General features: G+C 35.0%; 1 non-coding gene across 1 annotated transcript; it reads left to right on the top strand.

Moving 5' to 3' along the window:
- The first annotated feature begins 4,456 nt into the window (after positions 1–4,456).
- On the top strand, positions 4,457–4,562 carry LOC133301043 (small nucleolar RNA R71). Its single transcript, XR_009750125.1, has one exon. It is a non-coding gene; the product is annotated as a small nucleolar RNA R71 (small nucleolar RNA).
- Positions 4,563–13,220: the final 8,658 nt, after the last annotated feature.

Here is a 13,220-nt window from a genome sequence, read left to right as displayed (position 1 = left end):
TAATAATTGTTATCTTACCCCCTTTCAAGATGAAAACCCCAATATTCCTATCTAGGGTTCTAACCCTCAAACTATCATCAACTATTAGATTGATCAAGTCTAACAAAGAAAATAGAAATTACGCACAAGGTAAAAGTAAAGATAATTATATAAACGAAAAACCATAAATCAATCCGTTGTAACGAGGGTTCACATAGGGTTCGTGACCCTAACTACAATAAAAAGTACTAGCCAACCATTATCATGGCTAAATATTCAATATTCAATAAACCTGGTAAATCACAAGAAGAAGAAGATGAAATAGCTCCTTGCAAGACTCTCCCTGAGCACCATCGTCGTCTCTCTTCAATAGAATAGGTCTTAATACCTAATTATGTCATAAGGATCCTATTTATAAGTCTCCTTCATTCTTCCAAAATTACCCCCAGACAACACGGTACTCCTTTCCCGCAAACCGGAGCCAGTTGGCGCCGGTGTGGCGCCACTTCGCGCCACGCCTCTGTCCAATTTAGAAAAGCCGGGACAATTCCACGTAACTTGGCGCCATTCCTATTTCTTCAAAAAAAAGTGGCGCTACTTGGCTCCATTTTGGCGCCAAGTAGCGCTAAGCTACCACCATCTTGTATTTTTCATGAATTTGGCGCCAGTTGGCGCCATTGTGGCGCCACTTGCAAGGCTTCGGTGCGAAATTCGTAAACTGGCGCGGGTTTGCGCCAGTGTGGTGCCGGTCCGCGCAATGTTGCTGGAATTTGTACTCCTCTGCACCCGTGTGGAATTGCGTTAACAGGCTTTTTATAATTTTCACTTCTTTTTCCTGTAAAAACACAACCAATAGGTGAGAAATATCATTTACATAGAGGAATCAATATAATAAGCAAATATGTATTTAAATTGCTCTTTTATTATTTATTTCTTATAATTTCCAGCTTAGAAAACCACATTTGCCAGAGGCACATCAAACCATTCCCAGATTTAAACGTTGTTGTCCCCAGCAATGTACAAGACTGAATTCAGAAAATATTCAATTACTCCAACATAACATCACACAGACAATCAATAGATCACTATGCTAAGCATGATTGAATCAATGCAAAGAACTCCTAACAATGCCTTTTATTCTCATGAAAATGTCAGAATCTAGCTTGAACACCCCTCACAAAGATAAACATATAACGCTCAGCACTCAAGTGTTTGGGGGAGTAACAATCACTCAATCCATCACAGTAATAACACTACCATAAGCTTGATCATATTCTCAAGTTCCTAAAGATGAAGAACATTAATATATGCACAATTGATCAAAAAGACTTCTCATGGATATAATTTGGCTGGGCTTAAGGGTAGGAATTTATGGGAAGTAGCTAAAATTGTGAGTTGAGATTGGAATACTGGTATATTCTTGAAAACAATCAACTCTCAAACAAATGTCAGCTCCAGTATTCTTTAAGATCAGGGGTCCATCCCTTTTATTTTCCACCTTTTTTTCTTCTTCTTTTTTTCATAGACACTTTCAAAAAAATTCAAAGAAATATTTATATTTCTTCTTTTCTTTTTGACATATTACTTAGCTTCAATGAAACTTACCCCAATCGATTTTTCTTTTCTTTTCAAGTATTTCAATCTCAACAAAGGTAAGACAATAGGAATATGGCTAAGCAATCAGCAGGAATTATGAACAAAAAGGCTCAGGCTCAAAGGGGTTAACAATGGAGAAATCAAACAGGCGGGCTATCTAGCTATGGCTAACAGAATAAAATTGCCTTAATCATTTCAATCAATGCATGCGTCTCAGAAAAACAGAGCAAGTTCTAGATTGTTATCACAGTAAGGTGTCTCAATATAAAATAAGTGTTTAAGTACAAAATCTCACCAGCTATGATGTCAAGCTAGACTTCCAAAAGAAACATTATGCATCATTAATCATTCAAGCACAAAATTCAGACAAACGAGCAATCATGAAATCTACTCATACCCATACAATATCATGCCAGAAGTTCATACAAAACATGTTTTCTATGATGGATCAGTCAAGTTAACTAGGAGAAGCATATCTAAACCTGGGACTTGCTCAGAAAACCTTTTCCAATTTTTTTTATAGCACACAAAATAACTACAAAAATAACTAAGAAAATTAAAAGAGTTAGAATATCTCCCCTGATAGAAGAATTGCAGTTCAAAGATGCAAGCCTACCATTCCCAGATTTAGAGAATTGTTGTCCTCAGCAATGATTAAACCACGAGAAGGAAGAAAAACCTGCACAATGGAACAAACAGTGGCATATAGGATAAACTATAATGCGCACATTAAAACATCAGAGAGAGATATACCAACACAAAGTAACTAAAATTACGAAACAGAAAATTAAACTAATATACAAAATCTCCGTCAGCAAGGAGATATAATCAACCCTCCATGTCTTCCCCTTCAACAACGTGGGATGACTAAGCAAATGGAGGATCTGGTGGTACTGGATGCCTTGGTGTATGAGACCATTATTCCCAGATTTGGTCCAAACCATGAATCCATGTGAAGAACTCCTTGAAGTATTGTTTCCTCTGAGAGATAGAGTCTCGGTGTCTTTTCCCACAGATTCTCTTTTTAGCGGCCTTCATCCTCCGATAATCCATATACATCTTCCAACTAGTATCAAAGAGTTTCACCACTTCCTTTCCCATTGCATTCTTCTTTGTAGCCTTACGCTTCCTTTGAGGCTTCCTCTCATGTTTGACATCATCATTCTTTTCAAGAACCTCAAATGCTACTTTCTTTTCTTCCTTAAAAGGAACAAGACAACGCGCTTCAAGTTCTTCACCAAGCTCTTGACTAGAAGATTTTTCTGCTTTCCCCACTTCCTTTAAAACATAAAGGCTAAAACAGTCGCCTTTGTCAAAAAAATGTTTCATCGAGTCAAAGACGTTGATGGTAATGGTCTCATCATTCATTCTTAGCTCAAGCTTCCCGTTTTCAACATCAATCATTGCATGAGATGTAGCTAAGAAAGGTCTACCCAGCAAAAGAGGCATCTCAGTTTCCCCTTCCATGTCCAACACCACAAAATCAGCAGGAAAGATGAACTTGTCCGTCTTCACAAGAACATCTTCCATTATTCCACTAGGCTTCCTTAAAGACTTATCAGCAAGTTGAAGAGATGCCAAAGTAGGCTTCAACTCGGTGATCCCCAAGGATTTACAAACAGAAAGGGGCATCAAATTAATACTAGCCCCAAGATCGCATAATGCTCTGCCAATTTTAGTGTTCCCAATTTCAATAGGAATACTGAAACTCCCAGGATCACGAAGCTTAGGAGGAAATTTCCTTGTAATGATGGCACTGCACTCCTCAGTAAGTGCTACAGTTTGGCACTCTTGCAACTTATGCTTCCTTGACAACAAATCCTTCATGAACTTGGCATAATTTGGCATGCTAGCCAAGGCTTCAACAAAAGGGATATTTATATGCAACTTCTTGAAGATATCAAGAAATCTGCCATACTGTTGCTTCTTGGCATCCTTCTTGAATCTTTCAGGATAAGGTGCCATGGCTCTCACATATTCAGGACTCAGCTCAAATTTCTTCTTTTCAATTGGCTTCTCCACTTCAACAGGTTTTTCAATTTCTTTTTCTTTTTTGGGCTCACTTGCAGTATCTAGCTTCTTTTCAACTTCAGGAGATGGAAGTACTTTACCACTTCTAATTGTTATAGCCATACAATCCTCCTTGGGATTAGTAACTGCGTTACTAGGGAAAGTACCTGGAGTTCTATCAGCAACTTGCTTAGCTAGCTGGCCAATTTGATTCTCCAAATTCCTGATAGAAGCACTCATGTTTTTAGTATTGGCCCTAGTCTCTTCCATGAAGGCATTGGAGTGTTGAGCCATTTGTCCAACTAACCTCTCCAAATCAGAAGGTTCTTTGGTTTGGATTGGCGGAGGCTGCAAGTAGTTGTTTGAATTGAAATCAAGACTCGTGCCTTGAATCTTCCGTTGATAATTACTACCTCTAGGAGGTAAATTCTGACCTATTTGAACATTTTGTTGCTGAGGTCTCTGATCATACCAAATGCCATTCACTTGCATTTGTTGAGGTGAATCAGAAGGCATCAAAGGACATTCATTAGACTCATGATTGTCCTGGAAATATTCACACACAACGACAGCAGCTTTAGTCTGAACACCAGCAAGCTGCATCTTGTCAAGCCTTGATGTCAAGTTTGCTACCTGCTGAGATAACAAATTGTTTTTAGCCAGCACCGCATCATTACCTTCCAGTTGAAGGATACCTTTCTTAGGCTTGGATGACAGCACTTCATTTTCATTGGCAGTCATCCTCTCAATCAACTCAAGAGTCTCATTTTCTCTCAGAGTTTTAATAGTGCCACATGCTGCACCGTTCAACACCATCCGAATCTCAAGCTTGCAACCATTGAAAAAGATTCTCACCTGATTACCAGTAGTTAAGTTATACTGAGGACACCTCCTCATTAGATCCTTGAATCTGTTCCATGCTCCACACATAGTTTCACCATGTAACTGTGTGAAATTGGTGATATCATTCACCATCTAGTTGTACCTTTCCATCGAGAAGAACTCAGCAAAGAACTTCTGAGACATATCATCCCATGTAGAAATGCTTGCTGCAGGCTGCCTTTCTAACCAACCAAGAGCCTTTCCCTTAAGAGCAAAAGGGAACAACCTCAACCGGATTGTATCATTAGACACTTGAGGGTGTTTGGTTGAGTCACAGATCCTCAAGAATCTGTCAATAAATTGGTGAGGATCTTCACTCTCCTTTCCTCCAAACTGAGCTCTCTCCACCAATTGAATATGAGAGGACTTGAGCTCCCAATTGTTGGCGATATTTGGCTGAACAATACTTGCATTGGGCCTGTTGAATGATGGAGTCAGAATGGTATCCATGAGCGGATTGTCCGCTTCATTGTTTGCTGCCATCTTGTGTGCTTCTTCAGACAAAATTCCTAACTCGTTGAATGCAAGCTTCTTCCGAGCAAGTTTTCTGTTCCTCTTTTTTGTTTTTGTAATTTCCAAATCAAGTGAAAATTCTGGCTCTTTACCTCGCATACAACTCAAAATATAGATTAGTAGCACTGTTCAAGAATCACAGAGAAATCAAGAATAAAATAAAATAAAATCCAATCTTAAAAATCAAAATTAATTGTTATAAGAAACGTCAATCCCCGGCAACGGCGCCAAAAACTTGATGCTTCCCGGCAAGTATACCGATCGCACAAGTAATATAATGATAAGTAAAGTTCATCACCACAGGGATTGTGATCGTATATCAATTAATAGTCCTTTCAAGACTGGAGGAGTTCAACGAGTTTGTTACAAATATTGTCGATTTGTGTAAAATTGAGAACTGAAAATAAAGACTTGTTTTTGAATTTTTGTATTGAAGAATAAAAATAAGAACGAAGATTGATTTTTGTGAATAAGAGAAAAGCATTGTAGCTAGAGTACACTCACCATATGATCCCCACTTCTTACTTTGGATTAATTTACAATATTCAATTATATAATTACTCAGATAAATTATTATCTAAAAATATTAATAGTTAACCCACAATTCCTTGCAAGGTTAACCCTTTAATCCTAATTGGAACCCCAATTCCTTGTAATGTTCCTCATGACATTAAGCAATGAACGCAATAATTTAAGCTTCCGCAATTAAATACACATTTATTCCTAGCATGCATAATAATTGTTATCTTACCCCATTTCAAGATGAAAACCCCAATATTCCTATCTAGGGTTCTAACCCTCAAACTATCATCAACTATTAGATTGATCAAGTCTAACAAAGAAAATAGAAATTACGCACAAGTTAAAAATAAAGATAATTATATAAACGAAAAACCATAAATCAATCCGTTGTAACAAGGGTTCACATAGGGTTCGTGACCCTAACTACAATAAAAAGTACTAGCCAACCATTATCATGGCTAAATATTCAATATTCAATAAACCTGGTAAATTACAAGAAGAAGAAGATGAAATAGCTCCTTGCAAGACTCTCCCTGAGCACCACCGTCGTCTCTCTTCAATAGAATAGGTCTTAATACCTAATTCTGTCATAAGGATCCTATTTATAAGTCTCTTTCATTCTTCCAAAATTACACCCAGACAACACGGTACTCCTTTCCCGCAAACCGGCGCCAGTTGGCACCACTTCGTGCCACGCCTCTGTCCAATTTAGAAAAGTCGGGACAATTCCACGTAACTTGGCGCCATTCCTATTTCTTCAAAAAAAAAGTGGCGTTACTTGGCTCCATTTTGGCGCCAAGTAGCGCCAAGCTACTGCCATCTTGTATTTTTCATGAATTTGGCGCTAGTTGGCGCCACTTGCAAGCCTTTGGTGCGAAATTCGTAAACTGGCGCGGGTTTGCGCCAGTGTGGTGCCGGTCCGCGCAATGTTGCTGGAATTTGTACTCCTCTGCACCCGTGTTGAATTGCGTTAACATACTTTTTATAATTTTCACTTCTTTTTCCTATAAAAACACAACCAATAGGTGAGAAATATCATTTACATAGAAGAATCAATATAATAAGCAAATATGTATTTAAATTGCTCTTTTATTATTTAATTCTTATAATTTCCAGCTTAGAAAACCACATTTGCCAGAGGCACATCAAGGATCCTCGATTCATTGATTAATGTTATCCTTTACTTTTATGATTTTCTTGCTGCTCCTGCGAATCACCGTTCTGAGGTGATAAAAGTGGGTATTTTTGTCACTGTCTACTATTCAATCGTGCCTAGATTTTTGAAACTAAAGGAACTCTTCCTGGTTAAGGGTAATATTTAGGTTTCTTTGCAGCTATTTCTCAACTTCCTACAACTCGAGGCAATCCTTATGTTCCTTCCTCAATTGAATGTTCACTATCCTCTGCAACAGACTTTTTTTCTTATGTTAATATCGCAAAAAACCTCCTTATTCCAACGCTGAAGATGGGGTACAAAGTTGGATAACATATAATTCATCTCCTCAGATTTTTTCCATCTATCCTCCATAAGACTTTCAAACCTAGGATGGTCCATCCATGTAGCCAAAAATCTGAAAGTCATTTCCTACTATTGTTGAGATTTCTTGGATAATGATAAGAGACGAGGGTTGTGATCAGAAAGAATTATTGGGAGAACACGTGTATCCCTGTCTCAAATTCCATCTTCCACCTTAGGTTAGCACAAATTCTTCTAGTATAATCTTGTCATATTCACGTGTCAAAATAATAATAATAAAATTGACAAGTTTGAGTTGTTGAAACAAGATTCAAAATCATTTTGTGTTCATTACCTTCTAAACATTTTAAATTTTGAAATCATACCCTTGAAAATTTCAAGTTTTTAAAAGCATTCTTAAACACAAATTTTTTCCCCAAAATGATTGTGCAATCAATTTTGATATATTGTCAGGGAATTTCTTTACATTAATATTTGAAATATTTAAATTTAAACTAATAGCATAAAAAAATATACTAACAATTGATTTGGAGTAATGCATAGTTAAGAGTGGATATGTTTAATCCAAGGTGGAAGATGAATTTATTGAATAGACTGAGATAGAGATTACAGAATAATTGGTCAAGTTGCAACCACATCAGTCTAGGTATTAAAATGCTCAAAAATCTGACTCATGAGATAAAAATTTACGTCCTCTAGAATCATAGAGTATTCAGTGCTCCTTTTATCAAATATAGTAAAAAATAGAGTAAACACCCTTTTTGGTCCCTGACAATAAAAAAGGACCAAATTGGTCCCTAAAATTATGAAAAAAGGGCCACGTTAGTCCTTATGTCAACTCCTCCGTCACTAACGTGGCCCTTTTTACATACTGTTAAGGACCAATTTGGTCCTTTTTTATTGCTAGGGACTAAAAAGAATTTCGTAGATATTTCCAAGGACCAAAAAAGGTGTTTACTCTAAAAAATATATATTTTGACACTATTCTTGCCTTTATATTTATTTTCATCTATATTCCTTTTTTTTCTTTTTGAGACAAGGACCATGTGTTCACGAAAACTTTTCTCGACTCATAGTGAAGTAATTTTAGAAAAGTGTGCCGGGTTAGATTCCGGTGCAAAGAATTTAAAAAAAAAAAGTGTTGTGTGTATGATATATAATTGAATAGAATATTTTCTAGTGAGTCATGCATTTTGGTGCTAGACTCGTTATGCCATGGTCCCACATCAAGTATGTGGATACTTTTATCACCAATATTTTGTCCTATGGTGAGATAAGTAATTGGACCCAAATTTATGCTAAAGCACTTATCCAAAATAATGACTTATTAAATTTAAATTTTATATTTATGTCAATTTTGTACTTAGACTTTATTAGTTTCAAATATATTATTTTTCAATTTTATTGTCTTCATCCTCTTCCAACCAATTAATGATATGAAATTTAAAAAACTTCTAATTAATAATATTATTTTTATTGATTACTTTTTAGTTGAGTTGAAGTACAGTTAGATCTACATAGGAAATAATTATTATACCACATATATATGAATCAATTGATAAGGTGGCATTCCAGTTTAACAATGGTATCGAATTCAAGCTTATGAGAATGCAAATTTGTTAGAGCTTGATAGGGGGAACTTTACTGCCCATGAGATCCTACCGACTCAAATTGGACTAATCAAATAATTGATGAATCAATGGACAATATCCTAAAAAAGAAATAACTATTCAAAAGTTATTTTATCCATTCCAAAAATTCAAGTTTGAAACCTCCAGTTATGAGAAAAAAAAGCTCATTACCATTTTAACCAATAATTATTGGTTAATAATAACATTTTTATTATAGCATGTTTGATGATAGTTTAGCTATCATGAATAGGCAGAAAGGAACTCTGAAGTTTCTGTTAGCAAGTGTCCTTTTCAACTACTACCCTAGACAAAAGTTTGGTTGATAAAATTTAAAATATTAGGTTCTTAGTAAGATTTTGATACACAAGCTAACCAAGAGGTAGAAAAGGAAGTTGAAGTCGCTACAGCAACAGAGTCAACTGCTACAACAACAAAAGAAAATAAACAACAGGAACCAAGTATTGCTGAAAGGAAAGCTGTAAGAGAAAAAAGGAAGCCAAATAGATTTAGGGCCCATTTGGTACATCTGATAGGGAAGATAAGATAGGATAATTTATCATATCATGTCTTTATCCATTGTTTGGTGAACCCAAATGATAAGATAAACTTATCAGGTTGGGTCAATTTATCCTGTCCAAAGCCTGATAATTTATCCCAACGGGGGGTTTGGGTTAGAAACCAATATGATAGAATAGCAAAAGTTATATTTTTTAATTCCCAACTCATCCCTAAAAAATGAAAGCGTCCTTTTGTAACCAAACCCCTTCCCATCCACCCTGTTTCGATTTCAAAATCTCAGATTCACGGTCACAGTTCCATAACCATTATCCTAAAGAGGTGTTAAATCTTCCTTATTGCTCTTCTTCTCTTCAATTATAAGACGCAACAACCTCACATCCTTTTCCTAAAAAACCCTAACAATTATTTGTTTTAGTTCATTTGGGCTTCTAGTCCTCGTGGATATGAGGGTGGTGGATATGCTGAAGTTGGCGAATATGAAATGGGAGGAGGATATGAGGATGGCGGATAGGGCGATGAAGGTGAGTTAGGGTAGGGTGATGGTGGAAAACGGCTTGAGGTTGATTGCCACAACAATATTTTAGTCCATTTATATCATATCCTAATGATATATAATTCATTTCAAACATATGATATGATAACATAATCCTATCAGACTGTTAATCCAGTGCACATCAAACACAGGATATGATAGACGCTTATCCTGTCCATATCCTTATCCAACTCTCTTATCCTATCCATCTTTATCATATCCTGTCCACTAAACGGGCCCTTAGAGATAACTTGTATTAGATGATGACGTGTAATTAGGAATTGTTTATACTCTAAATTATGACATGTCGTTTCTAACTTCTTATAATTTTAAATCTATTCTGTTTTAATTTATTTTTAAAAAAATTTACTTTATTAATTATGCATATATATATTTGTGAAATTTATTTATTTTAATTTATATTATATTTAAAATATATTTTCTTTACAAACACTAGATAGTTGAATTTATTGTGCGCATATAAAAATAAGTGGTTTATTTTTAATTTTTTCTCTCTTCTTGTTATTAGCCTCACGTACTCTCGTATGCATGTATGAAATAAAATAATATCTTTAAAGGATAATTATCACTCTCTTAAAATATCTATAAGGGTTTGATATTTCTCATGTTATAAGAGATTTTATCTTCTACGTATATGTAAAAGTCTCTGAGGCTCATGTGAAGAGAAAAAGAAAAAAAAATGAATTTAACACACTTATATATATAAAAGATAATTTTATCTCATATAATATAATACACATTAATCCTTAGGAAATATTTGTTATTTTGGATTTAATTTCTTGATGCCCAATCTTTGAAAAGTGAACATCTTTTATTATTGTAGTTAAGATGGGCTTTCAAGTGCTAATGAGGAACGCCACATGTCATGTTTGATTGACATGGGACCATTTGCATTAAAACCTGTCCAGCTAGGAAACTAAGTTGGACACTTGAATTTATTTCCTCATTTCATGTGCATGGCATGCCAAGTCATCTATCTATTACAAATCTCACCCATTGTAACTCACATATTACACCAACATGTTTTGAAACCCAAGCCAACATGCCACTGCTCCTCATGTAGTGTTGGAGATAAGGGGTTTCAAAGAGAGGGAATGGAAGAGTTTAGGGAACAGTAATAGTGGTGGTAATAGGAAGAAGTTGGGAGAACAAACCACTTATTATTATGAGACATATGGGATCCTTTCAAGTGTAATTTAAATAATTACATTATGTGAGAAAATTTTAATTATTCATTGATTTATCAATGAATAATTAAAATTAAATTTTTTTCACACGAGAGGATTCATTCCTCAAACAAATCATATGAGGTTTTGCCACTCCTTTATGGACAAATTCAATGTCCATTGGCTCCAAAGGACAGAACCAGAAGTTTAGTATAAGGATTAAGGATGGTTGGACAAAATACATAAAACATAAAATGAAAAAGACTATAAACTAAGGGGGAAAGTTATAACAATATACCAAGTTATACCAAGGAGAAAATTCAATTCACTGTACAGATACCATCAATTACATGAATGGATTCATGAAAACAAAAAAAATCAAAAACTTAAGGATAGTTGACTATTTCTTTTGGATGGATCCAAATGAAATAATATATGACATGACAAACTTCAAGTGAGATGATTTTTGTAATGCCAATACTTAAATTTAATAGCAAGCCAGCGGTGACCAAAAGTAATTAATTTTTATAAAATTAAGAACAGCATGCTAAAACCAAATGTTTGTAGAACCAAAACTAAAGTAGTAATAATAATAATAATAATAATAAAACTGAGTAATATATTTATAGGGAAAAGTTATACTTACTACCTCTTACTACTAACTCTTAACCATTGATTTCCGCCAATCTAATGATTACAATTTATTGGAAATTAATAATTAATTAATAAATATGACCCAATAAATTACAACCATTAGATTGACAGAAATCACGGTTAAGATTTAATAGTAAGAGAGAGTAGAGGTGGCAAAACGGACCAACTCGCCCCGACCCGCCGTTTGATGGTGGGTTGGAAACATCAACCCACCCTGTTTTGAGGTGGGTTGGCGGGTCAACCCGCCTAAAAAACAAAAAACAAAAAACAATTAATAATTAATAATAAATTATATTTTATTAATTTTATAATATTACTTATTTTTTATTTCATATTTTCCTTAATTTTTTTCAATCTCAAGCCTAAATATACGTTAATATTCACTCAGATATTTTTTAGAAACTTAATTTTGCCTTTATATATGGATAATCTTTGTCATAAGTAAAGTTTTTTTTTCTTTATTTTTCTAGGAGAGTACTAAAATAAAAAAAATGTATATCACAAAAGCTTAGTGACAAATAAAATACTACCTAATAATAATAAAAAAGGCTGACCCGCGGGCCAACCCAACCCGACCCGACCCGCCACCAACCCATTTTGACCCACTACTAAACGGGGCGGGTTGAGGTGGGTTGGTGGGTTGAAAAGTGTAACCCAACCCATCCCGTTTTGACGGGTTGACCCGTCGGGTTCAACCCATATTGCCACCTCTAAGAGGGAGTAAAAAAGAGAGGTAGTAAGTATAACCTTTCCTCATATTTATAAGGGTTCATTTTTTCTGCAGTTACTGCATATAAGTTATCTGCAGTAAGCCCAATACGACGTCGTTTTGCGACAGAAATCATGGTGTTTTTGTAATTTTAATTTATTTCAGGGTTATAATAGTCTTTATATTTATAATTTTTTAAGATTTCAATACCAAAACGATGTCGTTTTAGGAATAACTGCATATAACTTATCTGCATTAACTGCAGAAACATTTTTCCCTATTTATAAACACCAAAATATATGTAAGAAAAAAAAATGCGGACAATGGTGAAACGTGACAAACCTAGATTGTATTTTTTTTGGAATATATTTTTTAGGGATGTGTAAAATAACCAAAAAACTGAACCGAACCAAATCGCCCTTAAAATAACCAGATTTTAAAAATCAGTTCATGAACCGAACCGGTTTTTAAAGAACCAATTTATGAACCGAACCGATTTTTAGAACCAGTTTAAGAACTGAATCATTTTGAACCGAACCGAACCGTTTTCAAACCAAACCAAATTGATTTTTATAACTTTATTTTTATTTTTCAAAATAGGATCGACTCGAACCGGTTCCGAACTGAACCGAACCGGTTTCGAACTGAGCCGAATCGGTTCCGAACTGAGCCGAACCGATTCTGAACTGAACCGAACCGAACCGAATCAGCTTTGAACCGAAACGAATCATTTAAACCAATTCGGTTCGGTTTTTTCAAAAAATTTGGTTCGATTCGACCTATGTATATCCCTAATATTTTTCATGTTATCTCCTACAACACAAAAATAAATAAATGAGACTTAATAAGAAGAAAATGTGTATTGTCTCATGCTAACATAATAAACATATTTTTATCTGAACGGCAGATATTTGCTTTCGTGCGCAGAAAAACCGAACCCTTTCTTAAAACCAAAACCAAAAACCTCCCTCCATGTTTGTGATGGGCCATGGCATAAAGATACCAAATG

This window comes from Gastrolobium bilobum, unplaced genomic scaffold (genome assembly GCF_033153095.1).
Source record: "Gastrolobium bilobum isolate Gb01-03AN ecotype WA unplaced genomic scaffold, APGP_CSIRO_Gbil_v1 utg6170, whole genome shotgun sequence".
In the NCBI taxonomy this organism is placed as follows: domain Eukaryota; kingdom Viridiplantae; phylum Streptophyta; class Magnoliopsida; order Fabales; family Fabaceae; genus Gastrolobium; species Gastrolobium bilobum.
This window is presented reverse-complemented; position numbering and strand designations above follow the sequence as displayed.